General features: G+C 45.0%; 1 protein-coding gene across 2 annotated transcripts in view; it reads left to right on the top strand.

Moving 5' to 3' along the window:
• RNF182 (ring finger protein 182) overlaps nt 1–15905 on the top strand; it is a 238260-nt gene that overhangs the window by 131977 nt on the left and 90378 nt on the right. Inside the window, exon 9 of one of the 2 annotated variants that reach the window (XR_012157315.1) lies at nt 8621–9019. The exons of the other annotated variant lie outside the window; for it this stretch is intronic. The gene's annotated coding sequence lies outside the window, so the exon portion shown is untranslated. Of the gene's footprint in view, nt 1–8620; nt 9020–15905 lie in introns of those variants that run through there. 2 annotated transcript variants of the gene reach the window in all.

Genomic DNA, 15905 nt, shown 5'->3' with positions numbered 1-15905 from the left:
GGAAGAAGCAGATGAGGTAGAATGTTTAACCCAGTAATCCCTAGCTGCTATAATGGCCCCTTGGGGCATTGGCAGCTGGCCGTAAATTAGAGTAGTCCTTAAACCGGAGGTCCCCAAACTGTGCGGCATTCCCCCGCTATGGGGGCATGGAGGAATGTCAGGGGGGGCGCATTGGGGCCCTGGCCAGCCCCCACAGGAGGCGGGGAGGGAGCACCATCCAGCCCATCCCTGCCCCCAGCTCTGATCCGGTCCTGCCCCCAGCCACGCCCCTGGCTCCCTGCCCTGTGGCCGGCCCTGTCCCCAGCCTTGGTGTGACTCTGCTGCCGGCCCTGCCTCTGTCCCCAACCTCAGCTGCTGGCCACGGCTCGGTTCCTGGCCCAGGGCCGAGGCTGGGAGGAGGGCTAGGAATGGAGCCACTCCACTGCAGCTCCACTCCTGCCCCCACCCCCAGTCTCAGCGCATGACAGTGGTCCTGCTTCTGGCCCCAGACCCACCCACAGCTGTGGCCCCAGCCTCGGCCCCCTTACCCCATCCGTGTTCACCTCACCCCACAAGCCTTGGCCCCGCTCCTAGGCCCAGCTCCAGGGGGAGCAGGTTGTGTGGAAAGGGGTTTGGGGGATATGACCCTCAAAAGTTTGAGGACTGCTGCCTTAAACTGTGTGTATAGCTGGCTCTTCTGATACACACTGTGTGCTCCTCAATCACAGCCCATGTGTTTAAATAGCAGGAAGGATATGGGTCACAAACGCAATCTAGTTTTGTAAACCCTAAAATTCCCTAAAGGCAGTTTGTAAGAATCATAAAACATCGTATTCCATGAGGTTCACTCTTCCCTGTTATGCATGAACTTGCCTTGGATGCTGAGTTTCAGTCAAGGTACTCCCTTGTTATTGCATTATGCACAAAGAGAGTGGAAATACTTTAGTAATAGTTATAAATCTATTTAAATAGTTATAAATCTACATCTGAGTGAGTAGACTCCATATTCAATAAACAAATAATGAGGAATTTGTGATAAGGAGAATGCCAAAGAAAACATATACCACACAGCAGTCAAGTTCAAAATATTCTTTCTCTACAGTAGGTAGGTACTTATACAGTGCACATCACCTTCACATCTGAATGCCTCACAAATATTAATGTATTTATTGTTACAACACACCTATGAAGTAAGGAAGCACCATCTTTCTCATTTTACACGTAGGGAACTAGGCCCATATTAAGAGTCAGGAGAATAAAGTGTGAATTAACAAGGTTATGGTACATGTATCCTTTCTCAACTCATGCAGGCATAATAGAGATTCCAGCAAATGACAGAAAAATTTAACTGCAATGATTAACTGTATGGCTTCTCACATATGTACTTGTTACAAAATAAGCCTGAGATAATCCAGGTATTAAATCTAAATAATAAGATCCTGTATTTATTATTCAGTACAGTTTAATATTGGAGCTAGCCATGAATTGGGCAATTCATACTTTAGTGATGGCATGAAAGTGAACTTCTTTTAATTATGTTTATTTCCATATATCTAAGACAGTTGTTACTCAGAAATATCTTACCATACTTTGTAATCCACATTTGTTGAGTTTTATTCCTGGTAAAGCTGCTCAGAGAAAAAATTTTGGTGAACCATATTCCATTGGAATATATGGTTTCATGAAAATAAAAAATGCTTCGTGAAATCAAGTCGACTTTACTGGAACTTCATTTTGGAAGAATAGAAGGGAGAAAAGTTCTGACAATGTTGAAAAGTACTATTTTGATTTTTTGTTTTGTTTTGAAACAACTTTTTGTTTCTAATTTTTTTTATTTCATGTTATATATGAATTTTAATACACATTTAAAAAAAGTCAGAATTAAATAAAACATTTTGAATATATCAAAACAATGTTTCAGTCAACCTGAAGCTACATCTTTTCAGAAGTATCCTTTCTGAAGAATTTCTACATTTTCAGTTTTCATTCTGGTTCAGAATGAATCCAAATGTCAAAAATCCTTTGCAAAACAGAATTTCCAACCCCCAAACACCTCTCATTCCTGGCTTTATCTCTAAACTGTTCTGTGACTTTGGGCTAATCTCTCTACCACTCTGTGCCTGAGTCTCCCTATCTATAACATGAGGATTATAATATTGACTCACCTTTGTAAAGAACTGGGAGATCTATCTACAAAAAGCACTAATTATTACTGTACATTTATTCTAACATTACAGTCATCATGTGTGGTGGATATTGTAGGCCAGGGGAGGCTAAGCCCCCCCAAAAAGCCAGGTGTGGTCCCAAGGCCCCCTCCTGCTCTTCACCTGTGGCTCCAGCCCAGGCTGCACCTCTTCCATGAAGCATGCGGGGACTGGGGCTAGGGCAGGCCAGCCGGGAGCCCAGGCCTCGGAGCAACTGGGGCTGCACAGTGCTCCGGGGCTGGGGGTGCTGGATATGCCAAGGACTGGGGGGCACTCTGGCTGGCCAGCCTGGGACTGTGGGATATTCCTGCTAGCTAGTTCAGGGCTGGGTGTGGCTGGGGTAGGGCTCCTTCGGATGCACTGTGGGGCTCGGTGCTCTGGCAGGGAAGTGGGGGCGGAAGGGGTGAGGGAGGGGAGGGGCGGGACCTCAGGCAGAAGGGGCGGGGCCAGGAGCCTCCCTGAACGGGCGGGTTCACATGCCGCCCATGATTACAGTATCTCAGTCCCTTGACCTAGCCCAACAGCCTTTGATACCATATCTCTTTCCCAGAGAAGTTCCACGCTTTTAAGGCATGACTGGAGGCCTTTTTATTTCGATAGATTTATCTTTGACATGTTTTGTCCCCTCCTGTTTATATTTGTCCACCTTCTGTTTGTTTTGGATTCATGCAAATTGGGATGAAGTTGCTCTGAGGGCAAATTTTCCTTGTGCCAAATCCTTGTATAATGGTTGGCAGTCTATTGAATGATGCATGGAGACTCCTCTCTGGTCTAACAGGGTTGAAGTACATTGGCAAGGCAGTGTGGGGAAGCTTGTGGTGCTGTTGCCTGTGCTGAGTCTCTTATTGCTTGTAAATAGAAGGAAGACCTAATTCACTGAGCTATGTAACATTTAAGCCTCAACATGAGGCTTAAGGGTGTCTTGTGTTATGTATAATCCTATACAGGAGTGAATTTCTTTCTTAGCTTGTTCCTTGGCATCAGGACTGCTATGAAATAGCACGAGCTATTGATATGCCAATAACCACCCCAAACACACCAAGAAATCTGTTATCTACAGCCACTATTGGCACGCCAATACACAGAATGTGTTCTGAGGAGAAAGTCTGGGATATACACCTTGACACACTCAAAACCACCTTCACCAAACAAGGACACTCCACCAGAGAAGTAGATCACATCGTGGAATGGACCACCCAAATACCCACAGAGATTCTGCTTCAATACAAAGATAAAATCCCCTCCAACTATACACCCCTAGTCATCACCTACCACCCTACACTGGAGCCTATATGGGGTATCTTCAAACAACTACAACCTATACTCAGTGGGGGCCACATCCTGAAAGAAATATTTCCTGAACCCCCTTTTCTGGCCTTCAAACACCCCCCTCCAACCTCTCCAAGCTCATCATCAGATGTGAGCTCCCCACAGACCATGACACACCAACTCAGAGCAGCCCCAGACCCTGCTAGAACAGCTGAAGAGCTGCAAAACCTGCTGCCATATCTCCACTGCTACAATGATCAACACTCCCCACAACACACCTTTCAAAATCCATGGGTCCTACAGATGTCTATCACAACATGCGGTGTACCTCGTCCAGTGCACTAAATGCCCCAGTAACAACTATGTGGGTGAAACCAAACAATCACTGCGCTCTCAAATGAACTAACACTGGAAAATGATAAAAGCCAAAAATACCATATCACCTGTGAGTGAACACTTTTCACAAAGCAATTACTCTATATCTGATCTCTCAGTCTTCATCTTCAAAGGAAACCTGCACAACACTTTCAAAAGACAAGCCTGGGAGCTTGAATTTATAACTTTACTAGACACTAAAAATCATGGACAGATTAGAGACACTGGATTTATGATTTATTACAACAATCAGTAGCCCACTAACAACTCCCCCGTACCCAGCTGCCTTTCCTGCCCCCTCCCGTCCTTTCCTCCCTATGACTTCCCCTTGAATGGTCCGTTGAACTATATGATAACTACTTATGCTAAACAGTCTGTTGCGATTTACATTTAGCTGGGACACTCTGGGTGTGGGCTTGTCTACATCTACAGAGCTACAGTGGCATGGCTACACAGATGCAGGTGCGCCACTGTAGCACTTTAGTGAAGATGCTACTACACCAACAGGAGAGCTTCTCCCGCTGGCATAGTTAATCCACCTCCCCGAGAGATGGTAGCTATGTCAAAGGGAGAAGCTCTCCCGCCAACGTAGCGCTGTCGATACGGAGGTGAGGTCAGTATAACTGTCATTCAGGGCGTGTGGATTTTTCATACCCCTGAGCAATGTAGTTATACCGACATCGACATGGTTATACTGACATAGCTATAGACCTGGCCTGTGTCTATGCTGCAGTTAGAAATCCATGGCTGGCCTGTGCCAGCTGACTTGGGCTAAGGGGCTGTTTAATGCAGTGTAGACATTTAGGCTCAGGCTCTAGCCAGGCTGCAGGATCCTGCAAGGTGGGAGGGTCCCAGAGCTCGGGATACAGCCCAAGCCCAAATGTCTATACTTCAATTAAACAGCACCACAGCCTGAGTCAGTTGGAACAGGCCAGCTGTGAGTGTCTAACTGCAACATAGACATACTCTCAGAGTACATTTCCCAGCCCTGAAGAAGAGCTCTGTGTAAGCTCAAAAGCTTGTCTCTCTCACCAACAGAAGTTGGTCCAATAAAAGATATTACCTCACCCACGTTGTCTCTCTAATAAGCACTTAGACATTCTGCTTGGCCTCTGGATGCCTGTATCCAGCACCCTAGAGTGATATTTTTTTAAAAAATACAAACAAATTCTTTGCTATTTTTTGTACAAATCACATGCTATTATAAATGGCTTAAAAATTTCACAGACTCAAAATGCCAAAAACCAGCTGTATGCTGATGTGAGCAGCATGTGTAAAAATGACTTGAATCTAGTTCTTATCCGAAGTAATTCCCAGTGGCTTTTATGTTTTCCATAAATGGTTAAGAAAAGTTCTTGGCTGGAAACAGTAATACCATTTTTAAATAAATGCGTTATAGTCACAACTTGAGCAATCTTATTGCATTTTTCATTGTAATTAACACTGACATTTTTCTAATCTGTAAGGAATCTATAGTTCCTCACTAAACTGATCCATATAGATAAATTGTCTTTACACTTCAGTTTCTTGGGATAGGCTAGATCCTGTTCCCATTAAAATCAACAGCAAGATTCCATCAACTTGGAGTGGAACAGGACTGGGTCCTCTATGGTTTACTCAAATGTGAACTTCCTGTAGAAGTATTATTCCCAAGGATCCAACCTCCATAAAAGAGAGCAAGGATCATTTAAAAGAGTTTGGCAAAATACAATGAAAAGTTAGATTTTTTTTTTAACCATATCCAGGCTGTCACTCAGAAAAATGTTCTTTGACACCTTTCCTATTTCAGTAAAAACACCTGAAGGAGGTTTTCACATCCCTCTGAACAGATTCTAATGCATAAATTCACATCACATCTCCAGGGCCAGATTTAGTGATAATTTGACTCAAACTAATATGTACGTAAAGGGATTTTGCAAATTTATAATTTCCAAGGGGCACATCTGTTAATATTCTATTATAATTTCTTAACTCCATTTCTTTCATTAAGGAGCTAATTTTGTTCCCAAGTGGATCATTAGCTTTTACCCATTTTGATTAATTTAATTCATATTACCAATAGCTACCTAAGGCTTTATGAACTGGATGGGAACTTTTAGCTCTTGTTTTAACCCAGTCTCTCACCATGAGAAATCTTGTCAACTCTAATTGCATTTAGAGGAATTTAAATTCACTTCTTCTGACATTATTTCTGAAGCTATAGTAAGTGAAGTGTGTATTGCACTCCTCACAATGAGCTTTTTACATCTTCACAGGATCTCTGCAGGAGTTTCATCCAGTTTATCTGTCGCTCACAAAGCGCCTGATCCCAGGAGACACTGAGCACCCTCAACTCCCACTGAGACCAAAATGGGCATCTCTTAGGTCAGGTCTACCCTACAGAGTAATATCGGTATTGAAAAATACACACCCTTGAGCGACACAGTTATACCGACCTAGCCCCCGGTGTAGACAGCACTATGTTGACCGGAGGCTTTGTTCCACTCCATCCTGTGGAGGTGGATTAATTATGCTGATGAGATAAGCTCTCCCATTGGTGTAGTAGCAGTTTATGCTATTTAGCCTCATCATCTCATTCACAACAAATCAGACTAGATTCCCTTATATCCTAGTACCAAATTATGTCTGCTTCAGCACAGATGTGCAAGGGAGGAAGAAGATGCAGGAGGTCCCCTTTTTTTCCATTGAAGCTTCCATTATTTGGCTGTCTATAAGCCACTGAATGCAAGGGGTTGAAGGACTCTAGTTCTGCTGGCAGCATTGGAGAGACCAGAAGGAGCATGTCTGGGCAAGGTGGAGGTTTGGCCTTGGCACACTGGACGGTGCTGGGAGGCCACCACTTGGGGAGAGGAGAGAAGAAGGGGGAAACACATCCTGCACCTTTACCAAAGGAGGAGCAGCACAAGCGAACGAGTCAGCACAGAGTGCCTGGATGGCTTTTTGCCTATTCCTAACTTCTGCAGCCACAACCAGGCAAGCAAAGGAGCTCTCCCACCCCCTACAGGGTAGCTTAAACACTAGGACCCTTAATATGACCCTAAATATTTTTTCTTTGTCCTGCCATCTTCTGCCAATAAGTTTTCTTTAAATCCTGAGAAGAGACGTCCCACCTTGCTTGCTATGTGCAAAACTAGAGTCTCTCCAAGGTCTCAAGGTTACATTGTGATATGCATTTCGTTACCCTGATTTGCAGACAGCGCTGAGCAGCAGGACATGTAGCCGTGCATTGCAGCTGGGAACGTGCCTCCCAGCCCAGGTAGACAGTTGTGCGCTACCTTCACTCGAACGAACGGGCTAAAAGTAGCTGTGTGGACATAGTGGCTGCAGCAGGGATTCGGGCTAGCCACCTGAGCTCAAAAGTAGTGGGGCAGGTGGCTTGAGAACCTGAGCTGCTGCCCATTTTGCAATGTCCACACTGCTATTTTTAGCTCAGCTTGAGCTAGTGCGAGTCTGTCTACCTGGGCAGGTAGGCTCACTCCCAGCTGCAGTGTAGCAATACCCAGAAGCCCTGATTCTGAGCTTATTGGAAGCCCTGTGTCTACAGGGCAATAGCAATTTTCATATTAAACAATTTAACCTCCCTAGCCTATAAATCTTTGCTGACCATCTCAGTACATGGCTCCATTCAAACATTTTATCTAATGTTCTGTCTAAAATCTTCCCTTCATTTTCCAGCATAAGCCCCCAGTGAATCATTAATTTAACGAGATAAAAATCTCTAGCTAAACAATTATTCTTATAATAAAGTTCCCATGTTCCACTAGGGTACCTCTCCAGGGTATCTATTAAACCAAAATGGTCCCACACAATCATTTACATCTAAAGAATTCAATTCATTTCTGACTCCCTCCAGGCACTTGTCTTATAGTGATCTAATAAGGAGCAGTTTTGGCTGTTGAACAATAGTCTACAAAGGGTCCATGGGAACTTTGAACACCAACCCCCAACATTTCCTGGGAAGCTGTATTGCAGCATCTCTCACGCATCCCTTTTGAAAATGAAACCTTTCAAAGCATTTGGCAATGAATGCGTTATTCTCTAAGAAAAGTCTATATACATTTTCTAAATAAATGGCCTGCTCTAGGTTACAAAAATATTACATAGCTTAGAAAAACATTAACCGTCTTAATTATTCCTAATAATATCTATAACCTCAGTAATATTCATAGAACCACTGAAACTGAAGCTGGAAAAGACCTATAAAATCATCTACTCTGCATAATGCTAGTGCAGGAGTGTAGATTGCTTTTTCTAGTGCTCTGTCTTATCCAGATTTAAATTACCTGTGAAATTCCCATTGACGCAAAACTCTCTTGCTATAATGTATTTAGATTCCCTAGCAGATACTGTCTGTTGGTTTTTTTCATAGACTTAAAACTAGAGAAGTAGGGATAATAAAATACTAGCTTCCTAGGTTGTATCAATTCCATAACTGCGTTTATACAGATATCATCCACTTAACTGCACTCATGAGACATCAGAGGCCTTTTGTATAATGGGAAAATAAATTTAACATGATACATCATGTTAGAAAAGTCTTACCTACTGTGATGGAATGCACCCCTGTATTCACCCCCTACACACTATTGTAATAATCTCTGTACAAGATATGACATAATTTGCTGATCAGTAATATCATGATAAAATGTGTGTAGCAGAATTATTTATTAAATTTCTCCCTTATGGTGTTAAAAATGCATGTTCAGACTCGCATAGCACCAAATTGGTCAAACAGACCTGTCTTGAACAAAGGAGTGTGTGTTTGCCTTAATTTGCATTTAATCGGTAAACAGAGTCATCAAGCAGGAAGGGGGAAGAGAGGAAACAAAAGAAAACCTGCATGTGAGCATACACAGATGAAAAAACTCAGAAGGGAACATTCTTTCACACAGACCCTTTGTCCCCTGGTTCTCTGCTGGAAAGGTTTATTTAAGAGGGGGACTGAAGCTATAAACAGAGGAGGGGCAAACACCCCAAGACACGCCTCCTCTCTCTCTCCCTGTCCTTCTGACTCGTTGACCTGAGAAGACAAAAGAAGCAGCTGTTGGACTCTGGAGGAGGGGTCTTGACCTAGAGGTTTGTCAGTAATGCTGTTGAAAGCATGGGGTGAGAAACTTTGCTTCAAATCTAATATTGTTTGTTAAGTTAGACCAGCGGTGGGCAACCTGTGGCCTACAGGCGCATGCGGCCCATCAGGGTAATCTGATTGTGGGCCGTGAGACATTTTGCTGACATTGACCATCTGCAGGCACAGCCCCCCGCAGTTCCCTGTGGCCGCGATTCTCTGTTTATGGCCAATGGAAGCTGCGGGAAGCGGTGTGCCGCAGAGACATGCTGGCTGCCGCTTCCCACAGCTCCCATTGGCCAGGAACAGCGAACCGCGACCACTGGGAGCTGCGGGGGGCCGTGCCTTCAGACGATCAAAGTCAGCAAAATGTCTTCCGGACCGCAATCAGATTACCTGATGGGCTGCATGTGGCCCGCGGGCCGCAGGTTGCCCGCCACTAAGTTAGACACTGGAAAGCATTTCATCTTTATTTTTCTTGTATCCATTTCTCACTCTTATGCCTCATTGCTTGTACTCCCTTAAAATCTCTCTCTTTGTAGTTAATAAACTTGTTTTATTGTTTTATCTAATCCAAGGTATTTGAGTTAAAATGTCTGGGAAACTCTATGTATGCAATGTAGTTATAGCATTTTGCTTTGCTGCTTGGGGTACCTTACCACACCTGAAGAAAAGCTCTACGTGGCTCAAAAGCATGTCTCTCTCCCCAGCAGAAGTTGGTCCAATAAAAGATTACCTCACTCACATTGTCTCTATGGGTAATTCTATTTAAGATAATAAGTTAGTGTATATTATTCCCTTAAAGGAACAACGGACTTAATATATTTGGACTGTTCAAGAAGGGGTGGGAAGTACAAGACATACATTTTGGGGGGATAATCCAGGACTGGGAGTATGTTGGGGTCACCATGCAGAAGTAACCAGGGCTGGTAAAAGCCAGAGTGTAACCTGTGTGTGGCTGGCAGGTTGTAGTTACACACACACACTCCAGGTATGGCTTGCATGCTGGAAGTCTGTTTGTGAGTGGCCCAGGTGGAAGCTACTGCAGCAAGGCATTGTAAGGCACCCAAGGTTGGAGGGTGAGGAGACACAGCCCCTGACTGGTCTGGATTGCACCCCAGCATGTCACACCTACCTGATGTTAAACACAACTTAGTATAGACAGGGACAAGTCATGTTTTAAAATGCATTAGCTAATTGTAGTTAAGTCTAAGATCCCACCCTCTTGCCTTCAGGGTTAATCATGACCCGCTAACACATTCTTAAAAATGACTGTCCTTGTGCATGCTAGTTTCCTAGTGCATGTTTCATCTTAGTTAATACGTTTTCTAATATGATGCATTTTCCCAGTGCAGAAAAGGCCAGGGTGAGAGCATCAGACCTTCTCCAAAGTCAAAGGCTACACATGAGCTAAAAAGAATCTCCTTGGGATCCTAGATGTCCCTTTCCTCAAAGACAGAAAAAGGAAGTCAGGGAGAGTCTCTGAAACCTGTGGGAGAGATGAAGCTAGAAGGGTTCCATTTGTAAACTGAAATTAGGTTTTGGGAGAGCAGAAAGCTTTACTGCCATAGGGCACTGTGAGGCTCTGGGAGACGACAATTCTGGCATAGAGCTGAGGAATTTAAAGGATGGATGAGGTGTCTCCTAGTAGATAATTCTTTCTATTCTACACTGTGTGTCTTTAAGGTTAGCAACTTTCGCTGCTGTTGCTGGGACTATATTTCAAGCTAGAGGCAGACCTTGTAAGAATATTTAAATAAATCAATATATGAGGTTTGTCCAAGGTTACGTGTTTGTTAAAGTTTTATTGATTATGCTATTGGTTGTAAATTATGTAACTCAATAAAGCTGTGGACTCTTTCCAATAAAAGACAAGGAGGTTATTCAGTTAACTGGAGTCTTAATGCAAACAAATGTAATGATATGGCACATTATAAGACCACAGTCCAGAGTCTGACAAATCCAATTCATCATGGAAATGACCAGAACTAGGTTATGTCATCACTGAATGAATTAGGCAGGAGGGGGCTGCTTAAAAAGTGGAAAGCCCTACTTACACACAAATAACTTGGTCATAAAATGGAGCAATAAAAGTGAATCGGGATAATAGGACTCTCCGAGCAATTCAGTAGATTAGTAGTATGTTTTGCATGTAATTGTCATGTCTATGTTTTACAATGTAGATATTTTCTACTCTATTTTATTATTTATACTGTTTTGTCAAGCACTGAGAGATCCTTCAAGATGAAAAGTGCTTATATATAAATCATTAGTATTAAAAAAGAATTCAGAACATATGGAAAATGTAGATGACAATTTTTTCTTTGCATAAGCCACAGAAGGAGCCAGCATTAGAGCCAAAGAAGGGGCGTGTGAGTTCCTGGCTCCCTGGCTTGCACTCAAACTACTAGCTTGCATTTCTCTGGGGCAGTGGTCATCAAATGGTAGATTGCAATCGACCGGTCGATCCTGGAACCTCTGAGAGTCGATCGTGCTCTCCGGCTGCTAAAAGTCCAGCAGCACAGTGGGGCTAAGGCAGGCTCCCTGCCTGACCTGGCCCCATACTTGCTCCCGGAAGTGGACAGCATGCTTCTGCTGCCCCTGGGGAGGGCGGGGGAAGGGGTCTTTGTGCGCTTCTCCTGCCTACAAGCACCGCCCCTGCAGCTCCCATTGGCAGGGAATGGGGAACTGTGGCCAATGGGAGCTGTGGGGCGGTGCCTGCAGGGAGGGGCAGCGCACAAAGCCACGTCCCCTCCCTCCCCAGGGGCTGCAGGGTATGCTGGCCACATCCAGGAGCGGCGTGGGGCCAAGGCAGGGAGGGAGCTGCCTTTGCCCTGCTGCCCCACCGACTGGGGAGCCGCCCAAGGTAAGTGCCGCTAGGCAGGAGCCTGCACCCCAGCCCCCAGCCCTGAGCACCCTCCCGGAGCCAGCACCCTATACCTCCTGCACCCCAAACCCCCACCCCCAAGCCCCCTCCTGGAGCCAGCACCCTGTACCCCCTCCTGCACCCTAATACTCTGCCCCATCCCAGACCCCCCTCCTGCACCCAAACTCCCTCCCAGAGCTTGCACCCCTCACTCCCTCCTGCCCCCAAACTTTTTGCCCCAGCCTCAGCCCAGAGCCCGCTCCTACACTCTGAATCCCTCAGCCCCATCCTGCAGCCCCTCCCACATCCCAACCCCTGCACCAGGCCGGAGAAAGTGAGTGAGGGTGGAGGAGAGCGAGCAACAGGGAGTGGGGATGGAGTGAGTGGGGCAGAGCCTCAGGGAAGGGAAGGGGTAAATCCTAGGTTGCCCTTAAATTCAAAAAGTGATCCTGTGCATAAAAAGGTTGGAGACCACTGCTCTGGGGTACTCGTTTTCCTCTCAAAACCAAATATTTGCTGATTTATTTTCTTAAAAAACCCAAACTCTTAGAACTGATTTAGAAAGAGATTAAATTGTGACTTTCAAAGTAAATAAGGATTAACTCTCCACAAAACAATGCTTGAAAAGCAGGAGGAGGTGTGTGTTTGTTTCTACTTTCACTTATAGTACCAGAGAGGAATGATATTACAATAAGAACATAAGAATGGCCATACTATTAGACCAATGGTCCATCTAGTTCTGTATTCTGTCTTTCGACAGCGGCCAGGTGCCAGGTGCTTCAGGGGGAATGAACAGAACAGCAAATATCAAGTGATCCATTCCCTGTCGTCCAATCCTAGCATCTGGCAGTCAGAGGTTTAGGCACATCCAGAGCATGGGGTTGCATCCCTGACCATCTTAGCTAATAACTGCTGATGGAGCTATCCTCCATGAACTTACCTAATTCTTTTTTGATCCTAGTTATACTTTGGCCTTCGCAGCATCCCTTGGCAATGAGTTCCACAGGTTGACTCTGTGTTGTGTGAAGAAGTACTTTCTTCTGTTTGTATTAAACCTGCTGCTTATTAATTTCATTGGGTAATCCAATGGTCTTGTGTTATGTGAATGGATAAATATTGGCATGGGATATACTCTGTCGAGTAAGGGTTGCAAGACTGGGCCCAACGTATAATTATTTTATCTTAACATGCTCTAATATGTGGGCCCTTTTCATGATGAAGATAAGAGTAACTGAAAGTAAGTGTTATATAACAAAGGCTTGCAAGGCATTCTCTCTGACAGCTTTAAGAGAATGCTGCTTCACTTTTATTTAACACAGAACAGAAAGAAAGGAAAAGCCAAAGACTTTCTGCAGAACAATATGACAGTCTAACCCAGAAGTGGGCAAACTACGGCCCGCGGGCCACATCCGGCCCACAGGACCCTCATGCCCGGTTCTTGAGCTCCCGGCTGAGGAGGCTACCCCCGGCCCCTTCCCTGCTGTGCCCTCTCCTCTGCAGCCTCAGCTCGCCATGCTGCCAGCGCTCTGGGCGGCGGGTCTGCAAGCTCCTGCTGGGCAGAGCCATTGCAAGAGCCGCCGGCCTGCCCCAGTGCTCTAGACTGCACGGCGGCGTGGCTGGCTCCGGCCGGGCGGCACGGCTGCCAGTCCTGGTACTCTGAGCGGCATGGTAAGGGGGTGGGGAGCAGGGGGGCTTGATAAGGGGCAGGGAGTTCCAGGGGGCAGTCAAGGGGTGGTTCTGGGGGGGTCAGGGGATGGGGAACAGGGGGGTTGGATAGGCATGGGAGTCTCGGGGGGCATGGCAGGGGGCAGGGATGCGGATAGGGGTCAGGGGTGGTGGTTTGGGGCAGGGGGTCCTGGGAGGAGGCTGTCAGGGGACAAGGAGCAGGGGGGTTGGATGGGTTGGGGGTTCTCAGGGGGGTAGTCAGGGGGTGGGGTGGGGGTGGGGGGCCAGGCTGTTTGGGGAGGCACTGCCTTCCCTACCAGGCCCTCCATACAGTTTCGGAACCCTGATGTGGCCCTTGGGCCAAAAGGTTTGCCCACCCCTAATCTAACCTGTTTAGAAGCCAGCGCACATTCCAGTCAGCACTGCTCTGATCTAGACAAACTAATTAAACAGGGGTGTTGACTAATCCATTAGTATCCTCTCTCAGCTGTTCCCAGGAACTTCTAGCCATTAAGAACACAGCAGGCACCTGGTGTGCTAATTAACTTGTGTAATACACACAGGCATTCTGAAGTGTGATTCTGCTCTGAAAATGTCTCTCTCTATATTGGGCACTTTCTAACTTGGCTGCTGTGTTCCCTGCATTAATTGAGAGTCCTAGCCGTTGATTTTACTGACCAAAGTAAGTGTTTATTGCTTTTCACTCCTCTTAGCCCTAAAGAGCCAATACAGACTCTAGAAGAGATGGAATTTGTTCTGGTTCACATACTGTCAACAGAATTGTTAACTAATAGTACAGTAACAAATTGTTTGTTTCCCCCTGACTGCCTGTATGAAGGGACTGCCCCTTGGGAATTTGACCTATCCTACAACGTATTGAGTGTCTATCTCTGCAGCTCTGTTCCTCTTTCTTCTTACCCCATGGATAGTGCAACCCAGGGCTGGATATCTGCAGCTGGGTAGAGAGTGGACTGGGAGAAGGGGAAACTACTGGTGGCAGAGCAAGGAGGAATATGCATCCTCCCTTAAGACTGGAAAGCTGATCTGGAGGTACTGAGACACTATGAACCTGGCATCCCCCCTGTGCTACATTTACCAAATCATTTTTCATTGTACAGCTTCACTTTAAGTCCCAGATTTTCAAAAGTGACTAATAATTTTGTATGCCTACATTTTTGAGTCTCCAAGTTCTTTGGGGGCAGGGATCATCTTTTCTGTTTGTGTGTGTAATTAATATATATGCCTAGCCCAATGGGGCCCCATCCTCTCAGTGCTTCTAAGCATATTAAAATGTAAAATAAACAATTAGGGATCTAGTTTTTTCTGAGACTGCTGAATATCCATCTTCGAAACATCAGATACCCTGAAGGTGTCCAAAGTTAAGCAACTGAGATCACTGCACATGTTTTCAATTTAGGCCTAAATCTTTTAGTTGACTGATTAAAATATTACCTAAAACAGATATGTGGCAGATGAGTTTGCTTTATTCAATTTTTGTCCAGTCTGATATTGACTATTACTAACAATCTTGCAGAAATTCAAAGGTGAGAGTGAGATTCTGCTCACAGTTATACTTGTGGGAAGTATTGGTAACTGAGAAAAAACTGGCCCTCTGAGTTTAAAGCTGAGTTAATCCTGTAAAAAGAGACATTGGTACCACGGAAGCCAGTGGAAGTTTTGCCTGCAAGACTGGCCCCAGACTCTGTGTATACATACATACACATTATGGATTTTTATTAACATATCGTGTATCAGCCAAGGTTCAAAACCTTTCCCCACAAAATAGTCTCAAACCCTTCCTCCCATCCACTAATGGCTCCATTGTAGTCCTTTCCCAGAAAAACCCTGAAAGGATAGTTAAACTGTGGAGAGCAAACCAACTTAACAACTTCAACCTGAAGCTCTTGAAAGCTCCAGTCAGACTCCTTGCTGAAAACACTCTCGCTCTGAGTAGATCCATAATGTAGAAATAGATTGGCTCCATAGTAACGTGGGATTGATCTCATAATACATTGTGAATGTCCCATCTCTTTTTAAAGTTAGCTTGAGTGTGGCAGTGACTATTTAAAGATTCTTTCTGAAGAAATAGCGCTTGATGAAGTATTAAACTGGTAATCCACTGGAGTGCACAAAATGAGCTCCAAATGATCTGACCCCCATGAAAGTGAGTTATTTTGACCTGGCCATTAGCCCTGGTATGTGAGCAAAGGAAGACGACGAGAGTTATTGTAAATAGGAAGCTTAAGGCCTGAACCAGCTCCCATTAAAGTGAATGACTGGCAAAATGCTTATTGACTTCAATGGGAGAAGGCTCTAACCCTTCATTTGTCCAGTCTTTGAGCTGAATTTGATGTAGAACATTAATAATGATCTTACAGAAATATAAAGGTCACACGTTTAAAACTCTTAGTTATGTCTGTACAAAGGGATGTTTCTATTGGCAGCTGTGCCTCCTGCATTGCCATTACCCCTGATTGTTCCA

Source organism: Lepidochelys kempii, chromosome 2 (genome assembly GCF_965140265.1).
Source record: "Lepidochelys kempii isolate rLepKem1 chromosome 2, rLepKem1.hap2, whole genome shotgun sequence".
NCBI classification, from domain to species: Eukaryota; Metazoa; Chordata; order Testudines; family Cheloniidae; genus Lepidochelys; species Lepidochelys kempii.
Note: the sequence above shows the minus strand (reverse complement) of the source record. Positions and strands in the feature narration are given on the sequence as shown.